Here is an 18758-nt window from a genome sequence, read left to right as displayed (position 1 = left end):
ACCCAGTAACCTAATCGGTGCCAGCCAAGCACACCTACTCTCCGGGCTACCCCAGGGGAGCGATCAGCCCCGCGGCCAGGGAGGCTCTCCCTGGGTGGCCTTACAGACTGAGGGGACGGCTCCCACCTCCAAGGGGATGGGATCCATTACGGTATGCTGGGAAGAGCATTTGGGGCATGTAAGAGACTTATTATGGGATGTTTAAGGGAGGAACCAAAGGTGGGGCAAAGGGAAGCATCAAGGTCATTTGAGGAGGAACAAGTATGGAAAAATAGAGGGGAAAGGGAAGAAAATGTGTAAACAGGTTGATGTGTCTGGCAATGCCCTGCGCCTGATTCTCACAGGGTGTACTCTGAGGGGTGTGTGCACGTACATACGTGTGCGTGTGCATGCGTGTGTGTGCGGGTCAGAGTACCAGCAAGTGGACTGGGGCGGCACCCTGGGGTGCCTGCATCCTGGGGCCAGCAGCAAGGGAGGCTGGGATCCAGGGCCAGCTACTGGTCATATCCATACATGTATTTATATATTTTCCACTAATGGGCTTTCATCCTGATGAGCCAGAGAGGGGACAGGATTGGGCCTTTTGTTCTGTGCTTGCTTAAGTGCTGTGTTTTCTGTCTGTGTGGCCAGCCACGCACTTATGTAGGTATATCTATATATATGTATATATGTGTATATGTATTGTGTGCATGTATGCGTGCCTATCGGGCATACATGCTCAGCCTCACTACTGGCTGGACCTGGGGCCATGAAGTTGTGGCAGCCTCACCTCAAATGGGCTACTGGATCTGGCAGCTTCTAGCAGTTACGGTCCAAACCATGAGCTGTGAATCTGAGGACCTGGGAGGGAGTACGAATCCCTTCACAGAGAATAATAATGAAGACACTGGCATCTCCTTTCCAGTCACGACTCTAGAAAAAGGCTATGAAGCTAGGACAGGCTGAAGCTCTTTAGTGGTGCCCTGATCAAGGCATCTAAAGTTCAGAAGGAAGGGAGATTTTTTAAGGATTAGCCTAGATGGCTACCTGTTCACTGAGCTCATTTCTCCAGACTGTAGACTGCTCCCTTGCATTGAGGCAGTTGATTCAGCCTGAAGGAAGCTCTAACTGCTTGGCTCACATAATAATACGCAACGTTATGATATCCTTTATAAATGGTTCTCTTTATTATGAAAGGTTCAGACTTGTTTAGTCGTGTAAAAACAGGAGAGAAAGAGAGGGACGCATATGCTGCTCATTTCTTGAGTGGGAGAACCGGATGGTACGGAAGTAGAAACTACTGTTTCTCAGGACTGTAAATAGCATTCCAACTGATACAAATGTCCAAATACAAAGATGTGAGCAGATAAAAAAAAAAAGAAGAAAGCTCAGCATCAACAAAGAAAAGAAAGAGATGTCTTTGTTTATTTGCTGCTGTCATCTATGAAAGTCTGGTCCTGGGGAAAAAGCCCGCTATATACAAAATAAGAACATATGCTAAGGTCATGTCCCCAGAGAAATCACATGCAATTTTATCACTTCAGTGAAACAACAAATTCACCAAAAGTTTTGTTAAAATATGCAGGAGATAAAATATACTGGGTAGTATCTTGGTCTGGCTGAAGGTAGCAAGAAAAGTTCCAACAAATTCTACCAGAGAACAATTTTTTAATGAACAGAACAAACCTTTGTTACAGAAAAGTACAAATAAAATACTATTGGGAGCAGCAGCTAGTTTTTAGCATGGAATTAATGGTATTGTATTTGGTTCAGTAACAAAATGAAGTACAGTTATAAATAGCACATGGGTCCTAGGGATTAGCTGAATCATATACGGATACTGGGAGTAGGGATCCATGGAGAAGGAGAAATTTCCTGAAGTTTCATTAGCTGACCTCTGACTGGACTACGACAGTCCTCCAAAATACACTGGTCAGACTTTGCCAGCGTGTGCAGTATTTATGGCTTGTAACAGAAGTGATAAGATTCAAATAAGCATTTGCTAATCTTTTCCCAAGAAAAGCAGGAGCCTCCATCTTTGAGGGTAAGGGTGGAATCTCAACTTTCTAGCAAAAGCTATGAGAAGGATTTAAGAATTATACAAGGAGAAGAGAAACAGGAACAGTAGCTCATAGTATCTGGGAAAATTTTTTTGTTTAATGTCTGGTTTGTGTCTGTGGTGTGTATTGGTTTATTAATATAAGCTCACTAATAGAAGTTGCTTTGAATGTTTGCACAGAAGTTTAATGATGGGAAAGAAAGGCTGACAGGGAAAAGCTTTCCCAAAAGAAACCTTAAGATTTGAGATTTTCATATGATTGCACATATAATTTTCTTTTAATTCAGACGGTTTTTATGGCTTCAGTAATGCAATTTAGCTAAAGGTCGGTGCTGCAAGTCTGGTTCAAGAATTGCACAATGCACATTCCAAGCCGATTACATCCACTTGCATCTTTTCAAGTTACACACACTTTAGGTGATAAGATCTAGATACAATGGAAGGCAATATTTTCCTTCAGAGATTGCAATCACTGGTGATTTTGTCTATTCATATGGAGTATCAGGCTCAGCAAGGTGCTGTCCTGAAACATGCTGAACACTTCAGAATGCCAAATTGACTCAGCTCCTGCAGGAGCCAGCATTGTGGAGCTGGCAAGTGTTTGGCATGTTACAGGGCAAGTAGTGAAATTACATTTTAGGACTTTTCCTTGTAATTACTTTGCCTCCTGGGAACTCTAAATTTTCTTTTTTTCTTTTTCCTCTTGCAGATGTTACAGTCTTGTGAGAGCTATGTGTAAACGGGTCATTCTCATTTTATGAATGCTTTGCTTGTCACCAATAATGTGATACTTGCAATTATGTACATGGCTATATATGTAGTACATGTTGTAGCTCTACTTATCATGAACTGAATTTAAACTTAAAGGACTTCTCTGTAATTCCCTCTGCAGGAAAGATACAACAGAGAAAGAGCTGATTAATTCATTCTCTACGGCTAGAGGGAAGTAAGTGTCATTTATCCAAAGTGCTGAGAATTATCTCCTTTGCACTCCGCACTCCAATACTTATCCTTCATGATTCAGCGAGACTAAAAGCTTCATAGACAGTCATATTCACAGCTTAGTGTGGGATTTGCTGTAGTAGGTCTATAATATTCAGCAGTGCCTTCCAGTGCGAAGTCACTTTCTCACTTCAGTTAATGCTAATTACTTTCATGTAATAAACATAAATAATTTGATATAGTTTCTACTAGATACCTGGTAGGAGGTTTGGATCAAGTTAACTTTTCGGCCAAAAAAATCTACTTTGGAATCAGGGTTTTTTCCATAGATAATAGTTTTCTTGGAGGGTATATGTTGAAATCCTTATTAACATATCTCATCTTTTCGCTTCTGCTCACAACCCCTTCTGTCCCCTCAGGAGCCTGCGACTGAGGTTTCTGAGGCTGCTCAGCAGCTGTGACCCGACGGGTCCGATTCTGCCCATGGGGAAAGAGACTCTGAGCTCAGTTTCACCACTGGAGCATCGACGTGATGTGCTCTTTCACATTTACACCCACTGGGAATAAAGCCAAGTTTTATGAAATAATGATAAAGATGCTGCTTTTTAAATAAAGTCACTTCTTTTTAAAGTAAGAAATCCTACGTTATAAATTTTATATCCCTCCCCTCACCACAGTCATGGCGTTCTGGTAATCTTTGAGTCATATTTTACTCATCCCAGTTTGGAGGATGTGGGGAGAGTGAGTTTTTAGCAAAAGAAAGTTTTGTGTTATTTGTGAGGGAGAAGTTATTTTTATTATTATTATTAACAACAGCTCCTAGTGTTGTAGTATAATAATTTTATATTATTATCTATAGTGAGTGGAAGTAGGAGCAAAGGCTTAAAAGGAATCTTCAAAGCTTGTACCTTGAAATTGCAGGTAATCTTTCAATGACTGCAATCATAAAAGTCCCCAAACAATCACAGTAGATTCAGAAAGGCCAGAAAAACCTGGCCAACACACCTGCAGTGTACCAGAAACTGCACAACACTTCCTACAACTTCCTACAACAAGCAGTTTTCAAATATTTGCATATAATAAGCCAGAAGCATAAAAAATGCACAAGAACGGAGAGGAGAGACCAAGGCCATGAGAACATCAGGGAGTTTGTTAGGATCTTAGGAAATGCTTCATGTTTCCATCAAGTAGAGGAACAAACATTCCTCACACAATCTGGTTTAAGGGAATTTTTTTCCTGGTTTGAAGTCCCTTGACTGTTTAAACTGTAAGAATCTTCCCCAGATGGACCTATTAGTTACTCACAAGTTTCTCTGAACACTAGTTGATCTTTCAAAAAATATTTAAAACTAAGTATTGACAAATGTCTGCCATCACCCTTTATTGACACTAGACCCTAGCTGTTTTGTGAAACTTCCCACAAATAGTTGGTGTTTCTTACTATTTAACGGATAAAAAGTCAGCATGAATTGCATAGATCAAGTCAACAAAATTCTGGGGAGTATTTGCTAGAGCTAAGCAAAAAATGACTGAACTTCTGGCTTGGGAAAATCAAAAGATGATAAAAAGGAGCCTGTATCTTAGTTTCAGCTTATCTGAACCCTGCAACTGTGGAGAGATTCAGATAAAAGCTTCCAAGGTCACATCGTCTCCTTTGGTGACTGCATGTGGATGGATTGGGGATAAAAATGCTGGACCTGGATGCTGATCAGAGTCCCCTCACTGAGCCCTTGGCAGCTGGCACACTGAGTACAGGGATAGATTTGAAAGATGCCATTTAGATCTGTGCTCAGCATTTTCTTTGCTTCTATTTAAGTTTGATCCCATCTCTGTTAAACTGCTCTATTAATCAAACTACAATGTTACTACATGCCACAATTATAAAACAAGCTTATAATCAAAGAATCCAAGGGATGCACTTGAAAGCTAGAGCCAGCTTTCAATAAGTGCAAGGATGATACATATCCTTTCAACATATGAATTATTTATTTACTATATTGATGTTTGAGAAAATTAGAAATCAGTATCCATCAGAAGTGCACATATGATATGGTATGATAAACGGGTTTTCAAAACTGCTTTGATTTCGGCAAAAAATTCTTATAAATCTTAATGAAGCATCGACAAGAGGAAGCCTGAGGCATTTGGTTTAATTACGGCAGCCTGTGACCAAGAATTGCTGGGGCTCTTAGTGCCATCTAGTGACCTCGGGGTGGAATTGAAATGTAGCTATTTTCGCAGTATTTGCGTACACCTTGGGAATATATCTTATAATAAAAAACTCTCCTAGATTAGCAACACTATAATGTTTTTTTCATGTAAATAACTCTTTAAATTCTGTTGTGCATGTATAATGTCAGAAATCACATATATATTGGTCAGATTTGCTTCTAGACTGCAGTGTGTTGAACTCTGAAATGCAGACACTTCTGGTGGGAAAACAAGGCAGTAATTACAGCAGTCTTTCTAAAAGACAGAAAAAATGGTGAATCCAATTTAAGGTAAATGCAAAAATCAATTAAAGTTACTGAACCTGCCAGACTTGAACTATCTAAAATGCAAGCTAGTGATATATATGCTTGGTGACCTGATAAAGCAGGAGACAGCAGCCACCCGCTAACTTTGTGTCCTGCAGTTCTGGCCCTGCATCTTTTCTGGGTTCCTGATTTCCCCCCCATCTCCTTTTCTACCTAGTAGCATCTCTGTATTGCTTTGTCTTCACAGACACCTTGAAAAAGGTTGGTTTGTTAAAAAAAATTACTGAAGAAAAAGTCCAAAGTGTAGGTAAGGAATTTACCTTCCACATTCAACCCCAAAATAACCCTGAGGTTTCAGTCTTTGTTGGTGACATTCTCATGTTGTGTTCAAGGCCTATCTTTAAAACATATAATGGCTGGTTTGCTGTATACTTCTCTCTTTCTCTGGATTTTCTTGTGAATTGCTGAAAATCTTTAATTTTAGTATGGAAAAAAGAAATTTATTTGAACTTTTTTATTTCAGAATATGAAAGCTCTTTACTGACCAGTTCAGACTGTGAAATTATAGTGTCTGAATTTAAATCAGGTCATTTCTGAAATATTAACAGTATTACAGTCTGATCTTCAGGCCTTAGTTAGATGTAAATAATCCTTTACTGACTGAGAATAAAGTGCATATGAAGCATGAATTCCTGTCTCAACAGCACACACAGTCCAAATCCAGAGCACAACTGCACTCAAGTGGGTGTACTAAGCAAATGGGTTTTGGAAGACTCATAAAAATGCAAAAGTGGGTTTGTCTGGGTGGTGGGTACAGGTTTGCTCTGTCCCTGCTCAGAACTGATGGAGCTCTTGCCTGAATGCCTGGGAGCTGAGCTGAGCTAACCTGCCTCAGCACTATCCCATAGCTGCTTGATATCTGACTTCTGCAGGGCAGGAGAGGCATTTGGTGGTGTCTGGACCCCTTTGTGTAGAGACATCCTTTATAAAATCTATGCAAACTGTACAGCTTTGGGTATTGGGGAAAAAAAAGAAATATACAAGCAAGAACTTACTTCCACTGTTAAACTGTATTTCAGCCCAATCTGCTTAGATGTGGCAATGAAGAGGAACTCGTTTCATGAATACTGCATGGGAGAGAGGGGACTGCTTACATAGAAAACTTGCTCGAAAGCCCACCAGCTTCCCCCTGGATCAGCTAAACCTCATTGATGGGCCAGGGTCACAGCACTGAAGAAGGCAAACTGTGAGAGCAGGAGGAATTCACCAGATGTGTATGCATCTTTCATCTGCCAGATGAACTCACAAGAGAAACAGAGCCACAACCTGAGTCAATGCTCAACACTAACACAAAGCAAGTTGTATTGATGGTTTTTTGTAAAAATTTGCACAACATCATCACTACCATTTTGCCTTTGGAGTGACTGCCTTTGACAGGGAAGTATTTTATGATTTAGAATAATTATTCATGTTGAAGACCTAAATTTCATCCACAGCATTGCATGCTGAGACTAGCTGAGTATTAGATAAATTGGGGCTCAGAGTCCCAAAGTATATAGGAGAAACATTTCAGATCATTTGTCAAGTCTCCCCTATGACAACAGGACAAAAAAAAAAAATCCTGATGACATTCTATTTCTAGCTTCAAAGACAACAACTGTGAATCAAAAGAGCTTCTTTTATCTCTGATGTGAAGGGATTGTATTCCTTCCTCTCAGATGTGGTCCTCATTCCAACATGTGCTAAATTATTGCAATTCCCAGCTGAATCTGAAAACCAAGTGGAAATTGAAATAAAATTTAGTGCCTGAATTGCACAGCCTCGAGACAGTGCAGCCCAGCAGTGGTATGGACATCAGATGGCTCCAGTCCTATATCGGTGTCAAAGGGTCTGTCTTCACCTTTAAAGCTAGCAGAAATCTAGGTCAAGCTTTCAGAAAGGCTGACTCTGCTTTCATGACCTTTGAAGAAAGTGCACTATCTCTGATTCAGGAGGAGGGGGAAGGTGGGGGAGAGGAGACTATTTCAGCTTCTTTCTTAAAAAATCAGTGACAAAATGTACCTGGAGTTGTGACAGGCGGTATCATCAGGCTCTGTCACAGCACATGATACCAAAAAGGATCATGCTTACTGCCAAGTACAACAGAACTGTTAACTTTTTTTGAGAAACGACTCAGTGGGATTTCTGGGGGCTGTGGATGGAGAGAGCTGCTAACCTCCCCGCTGCTGCAAGCTCCCTCTGGGGAACTTCATCTCCTGATGCGGAGGAAGGCGTTGGGACTGCTTCTCCTCCAGCCTTCTGTGCTAAGGGAGGTCATATTAAACCCTCCTCACCTCACTGTGACCCAAGCTGCTCTGCCAATAGCTCACTCGTGACAACTCCGTGCTTCCCTTCTGGACAGAGAATGCTGCTGAAAAGAGCAGAAAGGACTGTGCAAAGCATGGCACGAGGCCAGTTATGGGGAGTGTGATACCCTGGTGCCTCCAGTGCCCAGGTTCCCTGGTGTTCTCTGGTGGTGGTTCAGCCCTGGATAGTGCAGCAACATCTCTGCGTTGCCTTTCTGTGACTTCAGGGTGTGACATCGGTATCAGCTTTATGCAAGTATGTCACGCTAGTCAGGAATGCAAATGTGGCTCGTTCTCCTGTCACAGGTGATGGTCTCCGAGGAGGATGGGAACAAGAACCGAGGGCAGCCCCGTTTAATCTGCAGTGCTCCTGAACACCTATGGGCACCTGAGACTAGTGCCTGAAATGAGGTTATTAGATAGAGGTTGTTGCTGAGAATGCGCATGCGGAGGCAGGGTGTAATTGTCCTTTCATCTGCGTGACTTGGTACTAGGCTTGGTTTACGCATCAAAGTTTCATCAGGATTAACATCTGGTGAAACTCTGAAATTTATCAAATCCAGTTAAGCTTTCTAATTAACTTTCAACCTCTCACAGCCAGTCACAGGTGCCAAGATAAGCCTCGTATCATTTGCACGATGTAGATTTTTTTCAATGGTTCATGAAGAAGTCAGCATTTCAGAAGTGATTTCAGAAGGCAACTCATTAAACTCAAACATATTGAGTTCGATTGCTTTCTGAAATGACTGGCATGTCAACTAAGCAAACCTTTTGTGAGTTTGTTGTTTGAGATTAATTAAATTTCATTAGTCTGCCTCTTGCTTGTTTTCTGAAATCCATGGTAAACATCCATGACGTTCATATTCAGAAGACGACAGTGGCTCTGTTGGATCAGGCTAAAGGTTCCTATAAATCCAGTAGCCTGTCGCTGATACTGGCCAAAAGTGGATGCCTAGGATAGACTATAAGAGCAGGAGGAGCTATGCAATATGTTCCCCAAGCACTCTCTGATCTCTAACCAGACTGAGATACTTTCTAAGTTATATTCTTTGTATTCTTTTCAACACAGATGATTTGTTCTCCAGAAACCTATCAAGCCTTCCCTTGAATCAATACAAACTTTTAACATCCACATCCTTAAGCAAGAAGGTTTACAGCTTAACTACACCATGTGAGAAAAAAAAGTCTCCTTGTGTTTGTTTTGAGCTTGCCTCTTCACAGTTTCCTTGATATCATCTAACTCCTATACTAGAAGAGACAGTGAAGAGTCAATCCCTATTCCTCTTCTCACGCCATTCATCACCGAACAGACCTCTGCCCAACCATGATCAAAACTTGTATTCCCTCTATTTCCCTTGCCTCTGAGTTTTGTCTGCATTCACTCCCTGCTCTTCACAGCAGTCTTCCCATGTCACCTTGATGTAGAGGTTTTCATAGCTTGGCTGCATCTCTCTCAGTCTCAGAAACCCCTCTGGTGCCTTTTTGTTCTCTTTCCTAACACAGATTTCTCACTGATGGACCTCCTTTGACTTCAAGGGGCAGAAAGAGATCCTCCTACGGCTGTCACGTTGCATCTGTCAGTCTACTGTTGCCCAGGTCATGGTTTCCATCTTAACAGTTAGCATCCGTTATACACGATACATGCCAGCAATATTGAATGACTGGTTTTCAGTATTCACAAGGCCCACTAGTAAAGCATGAGGCACTTTCCAGCCTGCAATGTCTAAAGTCAAGAGGAGCAGATGCAATATAAGGACAGAAAAGGTTGTTCTGGTTAGAGCAAATTGTTTTAATGATGTCAAGTTCTGGATAATGTAATCAAATTTTCCAGAGAAAGAAAAACACTCCATACCATCTTTCTTTTGCAGCAGGAAATCTAGCAGGCAGCGCACCTAATGGCATCTTCATCTAAAATTCCTAGCAGTTAAATAAGAAACCCCTTGATTATAGCCATGTGTTGAGTCAGACATGGAATATTTAATTGATTCTTTTTGACAGCGCTGAAGGTGGCTGCCATTTCTGTACATTAAATTTAATGCAGCACAGCACTCTTGCAGGTGGTCCCAAGCAAAAAAAAAAAAAAAAAAAAAAAAGTCAGATGTCTTTGAAAAGCAGATGTTTATAAATCCTTACTGAGCAACTGAGAGCATTTTGGGCTGTAAGTCACAGGAGAAGGTAAGGCAGGTGTTCTGACAAATCTTGCCACTAATCAGAGCAGAAGTGAGGCAACCACTAGTAGTGTGTTTCAGCCAAACCTATGTCTCTTGCATTTGATTTAATAACTTTTTGCCTGGCAAGGTGAATGCTGTGCAATGATTCACTTCATATTTTAATAAAGAATAACTCAAGATAGAAAATTGAATATTGGATGGTAATGCAATGTAGGGAGTTTTGATGACCTGCTAATACAGTGAATTTAACTTAAGTGGTTTGTGAATGACAACAAACCCCTCGTATTAAATTACAGTAGAGCATATGTTTTCAATCATGCACTCTTTACTGTAATTTATAGCAAGAAAAGAAAATCCAAAATGCAAATAGTACAGTAAGACATGAATTCCTCTGCACAAGGACAAACCAGGTAGTTTGGGATAGTAATAACAGCGAACCCTCCCTCTGGTTCATTAAAATGAAAATAAACACATTAGCACCCTGATCTGTTTTCCTGGAGCTGTTCCAACTAATAGATATGCAACGTGGGCTGCAGAGTTAACCTGTGCCACAGCTGAAGGGAGGTTTCTTCGTGTTAGACATGGAGCGGGTGGGGGAAGGAATTTGTGTCCTAGCAGCAGCAGCAGCAGCAGCAGCAGCAGCAGCTGTGTTTTGGTATCTGATGTAGAAGTAGGATTATATTTGATAGAACGAAAGAAGGATTACAGTGCATCTGACAGTAGAGGGGGCTTGCAGGAAAATTGTTTGCCATGGATTATGGGGACATAATCTTTTAATGTCCCCAGTAAATGTTGATTTTGGAGGAAAGATAGATAAAGTGCACATTAATCTTTAGGGGGAGCGAGTTTGTGTATGCAAGTTTCCATAACAACCTAATATGATTTTGATTTGCTTATTATTGAGAAGGATGGTTTCATTTCACAATGTTTGTTATAGATAGAGCATAGTACATGTATAAATATCACAGCTGTAAATAACAGACATGGAAACAATCAAGAATGCTACATCTCTTTATCTAACACATTATTGATGCAAACTTCCTACCAGGAAGCCATATTTTGAAATCATTCTGTAATGCCTGTCAAGACAAAAAAAGACCATGCTGAGCCTTTTTTTCTTTGTTTTTAAATTCGAGCCTTGCAATCATCAGATAAGTAAAAAACTTGATGAATATGTGACTAATCTAGTGGTGCTTCACATTTCCTAGTCTTTAAAGAAAAATTGAGCAGAAGTGCATTTAAATAACCAGTATTGTTACTCTCCTTCACTTCTGGGAACTCATTTATCCTCTAAAGCTTGTGTGAACAAGTTTCTGTTGTGGGAATACAAAGTATTAGCTATCAAATTCAGTATAAGAAGGTGCAAATCCCACTGAAAATCCTGCAATTTCTCTCTTGCCTCCACTTTCTCAAGTTTTCTTCCAGAATCCCCTGACAAGGAGCTCTGGCAGCCCTGATGTGCAGGTATGAGTCCATTCCGGATTGCTGGGTGTCCCTTGGGTCTCATACCTGAATAGCAAAACTTGGCTTACCTTCAGTTATTACTTGATGCTGGTGAAGATAACAAAGTAGTATACACATTGAGATGTTAAAAGCGTATCTAAAGGCAGGCCAGAAGCTCAGGACTCAGGCTGTTTTAACTTGTCTTTCTGACAATAAAGGCAATTGACCTAATTTTTGCAAGTGAAATCCGTGGGACCAGGATTTTGCTCTGGAATTATCTATTAGTATGTAATTATACACAAGAGGATTGTAGGAGAAGTGTTTGAGGCTTAACTAGGAAAGTTAGAACAAATAAATAAATAAATAGAGAACAAAGCACTTGGTAAAACCATGGCACCTACCACAGGAATTTAATTAATGCCTCCCAGGCACAATCTATTTACCCATATTTTGGTACTCAGAAAATGTGGGAATCGCATCTGTTAGCTGATAGCCTGGCTTCCTTCTTTTCAGCAGAAGAATCCTCCTCATGAGGATCAGAACAAATAGCAATGAGCAGATAGTGACAGAGAGTCGTGTTGCCCTGTGCAGGGTCCCACTCCACATCTGAGCTGCACTACTTCTACTGTTCAAGCACAACAGTTTTGATGGTGAGCAAAAAATAGCCTTTGTGGAATTGTGCAGGATCATCAAAATCCTGAGAGCCCAGACTGGATGAAGAGTTGGGTAATTGCTGCAAGACAGATGCTCTGTATCGTTACACCCCATCCAGGGGTTTGTTTCACTTCCTAACAAAAGTTGAGGACAACAGGTCTTGGAGCGTCACACCTCACTTCTGTGGCTGAAGCTCCAAGCAAACGCTGCTCTCCCCAGGCTCTTGCTCATTGCTGCTGAAACTAACAGCAAACCTCATGCTGACTTTTAGAAGAAAAGGGTTAGGATTACCTCATTTTGGAGGCTATGGATGTATTTAATGGAGTTTTGAGTAGTGAATGTCATTAGGAAAAGCAGCTGAAATGCATACGTGGCTGATTGCCAATGCAAGTATTTAGGTTTTCCTCTGAAATATTTTACTTGTCATCTTCCATATTTCTACACCTAATTAATCTGCAAAATCTAAAATATCTTCAAGTATATACATATTCTGCTCAAGTAATCTGTGTGTCTCCAAAATTTATAAGAAAAATTATGCTGTTTACACATGATTGAGGCAACATTTCACTTTTCAGGGAATTTTTACTACAGTAGCTAGATCATGTGTAAAAATCAGTGGCAGTGTTAAGTGGATTCCACTTAAATAATCACAACATAAGTGACGTTGATTGTCACAGTGTTTTATATGGCAGCATGAGTATGACTAAAATTAATATGTGAAACAGAGCATTGATTCATTTTTCCTCTGGCAAAAATGTCTTTATGCTATTGCATAAGAGGTCAGGGTGGTATGCATCTTGAGCAAATGTGATCTTCAGAACTGAAAAAATCCTGTTTAATATAATAAAGTATGTAGGCTCAGAAACCCTCTCTCTGTTTTCATTGGCCACATTGCATTTCTGGCATGTAAAGAACATCCTGCGTACTCAATAGGAACTAACTGTTCCTGTGTACCTGGAAAAATTATGGCCCTTGTTCTAGAACTAAGAGAAATAATTTTTAAGTAGAAACTGAACTGAAATTATAATTTATTAATGCAGCATAAAATTCTAGTAGTACATCATTCTAGTATGGCAGTATCAAGCCACTACGACAGCAAAACATTCAAAGAATTATAATATATAAACTATATTATAATTTTATAACTGAATCATGTATAACACGCTTTCTTTAGAAACTAAGTGAAGGTATGAAGACTGTCTGGAATTAGCTCAAAGATGAGTGATTAACCTTAGACAACAGATGCAGTGGAGATTGTTTTCTGTATGATGTCACCCAAAACACATCTGATCACACAAGCATCTTCAGTAGCAATGCAGTGATCGGTTAATTTAAAATTTGAAAAAAAAGGTATAATTCTTATATATGGTACCATATGCAGTACTACAATTACCACTGACAGTCCAAAGACTGAGAATGTTTATTTCCAACAACTAAAAAATATATTGCAGTTTGTTTTGTGAAGCGCATCACATGGCAAGTAAAATACAGAACTAAAATCTAGAAAAATACAAAAGGCATGTGTTTCTGTTTAAGCACACATGTGGAATTCCTCTTGGTTCATGGAAGAGCTGAGCCATTCTGCTGTTAGGAACAGATTTTTCTGCTTTAGTTTATTCTTCTAGAAGTTAGGAGTTTAAGGCTGAGGAAGGTGTTAAAGGTTCCTTTTGCAGCCAACGGAGAGAAAAAGGCACCTTCATAAAGTAACTTTTCTCCTCCTCCAATGGGCAGATGAATATTATTCTATGTGCTAGAAACTTCCTGTTTTTTAAAAAAATATTATGCATCGGGGATTGTACCTGTTCTGGGCAGACATAAGGAGCTTACTGACAATATAGAGAATTCCTGGGCTGAAATTTCTCCAATCCTATTTTGCCCAGTGTGTCACTGGATTACCACCAAATTAAAAAAAGTAATGCTGCTATTTTACAAATTAAATATAAAAATAAGCCAAAATGCAATTTCCTGCAAATGCTGTTGGGTTCCATGAGAATACTAGATTCATTTTCCACATGAGGTAAAACTAGATCCAGGAATCACAGTACTACTACTACATTTTTTTACTACACCTTTAAACCTTAAATTGGGCCATAAATTAATTCTTATAGTGAACAAAAGACCTGACAAACTATTACAGAAGTAAAAGAAAGTGTTCAATATGTAAGGCAAGATTACAGAATTTAGCATCTTTGGTACAAATAACTCCCCCAAAAGGAAAAAGAAGAAAAAAAGCAGAAGTATCTTAAATACATATATGTATAAGTGGACTAGAAGATTGCCTATAGAAATTAACTTCTCCAGGCACTAAATAACTGTAGTATTTGGTTAGCAGAATAGGTGAGGGGCTAAAGTGTCTGTACGGTATAGGTACATCTCACAGCTTCAGATTAGTCTGCAATAAAGTTTTTAGTGAAATTTATTTTCTCGAAGAAAGTAGCACTTCTGGTAGTTCTGTTGAGTTATGAAGTTCACTTTTATATTTACTCTAGAAGTAACTGATTGCAAACCGCATTATCTTGGTTTGTGAACCCGTCGTGATCACATCAAGACCATACAAACACCTGCCATCAGCGATGCCCTGCTGTTTCATCAAGGCCTATTCACTTCACCTCAAATGCGTCATACGGACTTTCCTGAGATTTGATACAAAAAAATTACAGTCAGCCCACCGGGTGCTTTACCTGTAGCTTGGTGTTAAGGGATACATACTGTGAGGAATTTCAATAGAGTGGGGCTTTCTTTTCTTCTCTAATTGCCTTTGTGTATGGATTTTAGCTCATGATGTTGTATGATAAGAAGCTGTGCAGTTCTGGCTAGGGCCTCAGGAATAATCTGTATTTTTTTCTGTTCCTAGAGGTAACAGGGTAAGTAGGAGAAACCCTAGGAGTGCGCAGGGCAGCGCCGCGAACGCCGTGGCGTCGGTCAGGATCCTGAAGCGATGGGAAAGGTCGGATTTGCCTGCCTCGGCAGGGCAGGAGAAAGCCTGGCTGCCACCATGTCACCTTGCAATAGCGTTCCCTTCAGCAGCATTTGATCCCAACAGCGACCGCGGTGCGGTGCGGGTGGGCAGCAGCACCAGCCGCCCACCGCCTTCGTCAGCAGCAGGCTGCCCTCACCCTGCGCTTCGGTGCAACCGGCTCTCCTGAGAGAAGTTCAGCCGCGAGGCTGTTTCCGTGACTTTCACAGGGTTTTGACTTCACACCGTATTTACAGCCGAGCACAGGCTCCCAAGCAGCCAGCTGAATCGAAACGCTCGCAGAAAATGACACCAGAAGATACGCCTAAAGTGGTGAGGTCTGAAATGAGAGGTATGTTAAAACATAAAGGATGTAAAGTGAAACAAACCCAGGCATTTAAAGATAGAAAAATCATAGAGTAAGTGAAATGAACCCACTGGATTACACTTCTGTGTTGAGCTCTAGGCGAAAGCAAGATTAACTTTATTGAGGTCAATAAATAAACCTCCCCTTCAGAAACAAATTACTTAATTTAGCTCTGTGGTAAGACAGAGCCATCTGCAATGCCCACCCATCGCCAGAGCAGTTCTATAAATAACTACCACTGTTGCACTAAAGCAGAAGAGGATTAAAGCTCTCATTTAGCTCCCTTGCAGAGACAAAATACAAGGTTTTTACCGCATGTGAGCAATGTAAGTGGTTGCTTAATGATAGGTGAATGACAGCCATCACAAAAACCTTCCCAGGGCACAGTGTGACACACTCATCTTTCCATTTGGAGCTAATACTTCCAGATCAGGAATTAAAGAGAAAACCTTCCCAGGAAAAAAATTATAGGAGTTAAAGTGCAATTGAAAACCAAATCATTGGATAGGTTGAAATCTGGGTTGCCAAAACAGATCGGGACACATAAAATAACTGGTTTAAAGGCTCTTTTTATGTCCCTTCATTTTGCTTCAATATATACTTTGATTATATAGGTCCCCTATCAGGTGTCAATGAAGAACACACTGCAAATAAGTTCTGTTTCAAATATACTAACCAATGCAGTGACAGCCTTACTTTTTTTCATCAGTTTAATGTTAGTAACTTCAATGCATGCAGTACCAGAATAGCTTCTGCTTCTTTCCTAATGATTCTCGCTATCTTTAATTGAAATCTTACTATGAATGGCAAAGGGAAATAACCAGAATGCAGTATTTTATACTGAGCTGACATCCATGAGGATTAGAAACAAAGAGAGAAAGATGGAGGAAAGAATATCAATGACCAGATGAATCAGAATGTTAGGCATACGCTGGTATTTGTCACTGTCCATACAGCTCTCTCACAGGGATTATGAGCTGCTGAAAAGAAGACATTTCCAATACCATTTGGGGGAAAATTATTAAAGAAAATTTTGAAGCAATTCTTTTTTAGGAAAAAAATTAGCCACCAACTTTGGCAGCTGTGAGTAAAATTAATGGAAATGGGGATGCACCTTATTCATTTATTCTTGGGGAGTCTAGTTATTCTTTTTACCCATACATGTTTCCTTCTTTGCTGCCTGAAATGCTGCAAGTCATTGATGGTATCAGCTGAACCTGCCCTGGAAGGGGTTTCCTAGAGATCTACAACAGCAAACGTTCAAAGGCCATGATCTGACAGGATTTGTACAGGTTTTGCTGGCGGAAACACTTGAAGACATGTCTCCAGCAGCTACTCACTATGATCTAGTAACTGAAATGTAGTGCTTTTTGGGGTAGTAGAGTAAATGCAGAGAAATGGCATTTTTAACTTGACATCATAGTTTCCTACCTCCAAATAGACCTGCATTTCTATTTATGAACATGCCATTTTTATTGTGAGTAAAACCTGTGAATCTCAAGGTACCTTGCCCATGCTCGGGGAAGGTCTGTAGGCTCACTGAAGGTTTAAGCTGAGATCACTGGTTTTATGCTGAAGTGGATGAAGCACCAACATTTGTCTGCCTCTACTGCATAACTTGTGGCAAGAAAAGGGGTATGGAAACAAGCTGGTGTGTTTGAGGGAGCAAGCAGTAATAATAGCCATTTCCTAAAGGAGTATGTGTTCATTTTAGACATGACAAATTTAGACAAAGGCATGACACCTCAGACACCTGGTGAGATATGAGTTTCCCAGAAACATGTATGTCCGTCCTGTTTTCTCTTCTTTCCTGTGAGTTCAGAGGAAAATGCTTCTTAACTAAGCTTGTAATGAAATAAATGTAAGAGCAGAGGATATGAGACAGGCAAGACAGTAACTTCTCTAAACATTCATTTTTTTTAATCTAGTGCTTTGCCTGAGAAATCAGACAAGATAGAGAAGCTTTCTAAGGGAAGGAGGAAATGCAGGTGTCAATATCTGGTCAACATAGCACTAAGGAGACGGTGTCCATAGTCTAAGAGTAGAAGTTGTGGAGTTTCTTCCACCTGCCTAAACCAGTAAATAAAAGGTGCAGGGGCTGCTGCCTCTCCTCCATGAAAGCAAGCAGCGAGACACAGAGCACTTCCAAGGACTGGACTTTTGCCTGAAAACAGGGTGGCCTTACCTCTCCTGCTTACCAGCAGCACCCTAATGGCTTGTGACGTCCTCTGGGGAAAGTAGCTAACACAGCCCAAGACTGTTCCTGGGAGTACGCTAGTGACCGCCCAGCACGGGCACTCACTCGTCACTGCTGGTGGCCCTGCCCTTTCCCTCTTTGCTTTACTAGTATAGATGTAGCCCCGAAGACCAAAACGGGCCGGAGACATAGGGATCTTTTTATCTATCGATTGGCTGGCACATTCTTGTTAAGTGGGAAAATGACTCCAATCTTTTTCATACCAAAATGTGTAGAGGAATTTTCTTTCTTGTGTCTTTACAGAGGGACTTGAGGAGCTGTAAGGAGGAATTTGCAGCAGATAATAGGAAATAGGCATGAAAAGACAAAGAAGATGTAATGTAATAAAAGCAGAGAAGACCTCAGGCCTTCACCTTTCTTAAATATTGATATGTTCCTCTCCACACCCACCTCTGACAATACATTCTCCCTTTTTTATTCTCTTCCATGTCTCCATCTCTTTTTTCCTCACTCTTTTTTCTCCCATTCTTATCATTAAAAATGTTTTCATTTCTTTTTTAATCCCCTCACTACAATGATTCCTTCTGCCGCCTATTGCCCTCTGGCTCTTCAATCTATGGTTCCTCCCTCTGTTAAAGAATATTGCTAGCAGTTACATGTTATGAGTAATTGATGGAAAACATTTCTATCCAAGAATAACAATTTGGTAGAATAGCAGACCAAGAAATTAATTTTTTTTGCCCAAAATTATTGCCATGAAGCACTGGGATATGCTATCAAACAGGCTAAAGGCAGGAAATTTAAACAGCTTAAAAAACAACAACAACCTGATGAAAGCATAAATGGCACAAGAAAATACAATAGAATACTTATGTACATTCTGATTTAAAGAGTTTCAGCTCAGTGCTTCTCAATTTTTGCCATTCATTTATCTGACTAAAATGAGGTTTCCAACAAGCTCCCTATCCCCAAGTCCTATTGAAACTATGTATTAGTTTGCTATTAACTCTGTCTTCCTTCCAAAGGCTATCACTGAAGAACTAATTTAATCTCACGTACTTTCAGTTGCAGGTATTAAAGACTGAAATACAAATTTCAGCTGACTCCCACAAGTTGTGCCCAAAGTGACTACTTCAATACTCTTTTACAGCTCTCGAGATTTATTCAG

This window comes from Haliaeetus leucocephalus, unplaced genomic scaffold, assembly GCF_000737465.1.
Source record: "Haliaeetus leucocephalus isolate CR32 unplaced genomic scaffold, Haliaeetus_leucocephalus-4.0 Scaffold763, whole genome shotgun sequence".
Classification (NCBI taxonomy): Eukaryota; Metazoa; Chordata; class Aves; order Accipitriformes; family Accipitridae; genus Haliaeetus; species Haliaeetus leucocephalus.
Note: the sequence above shows the minus strand (reverse complement) of the source record.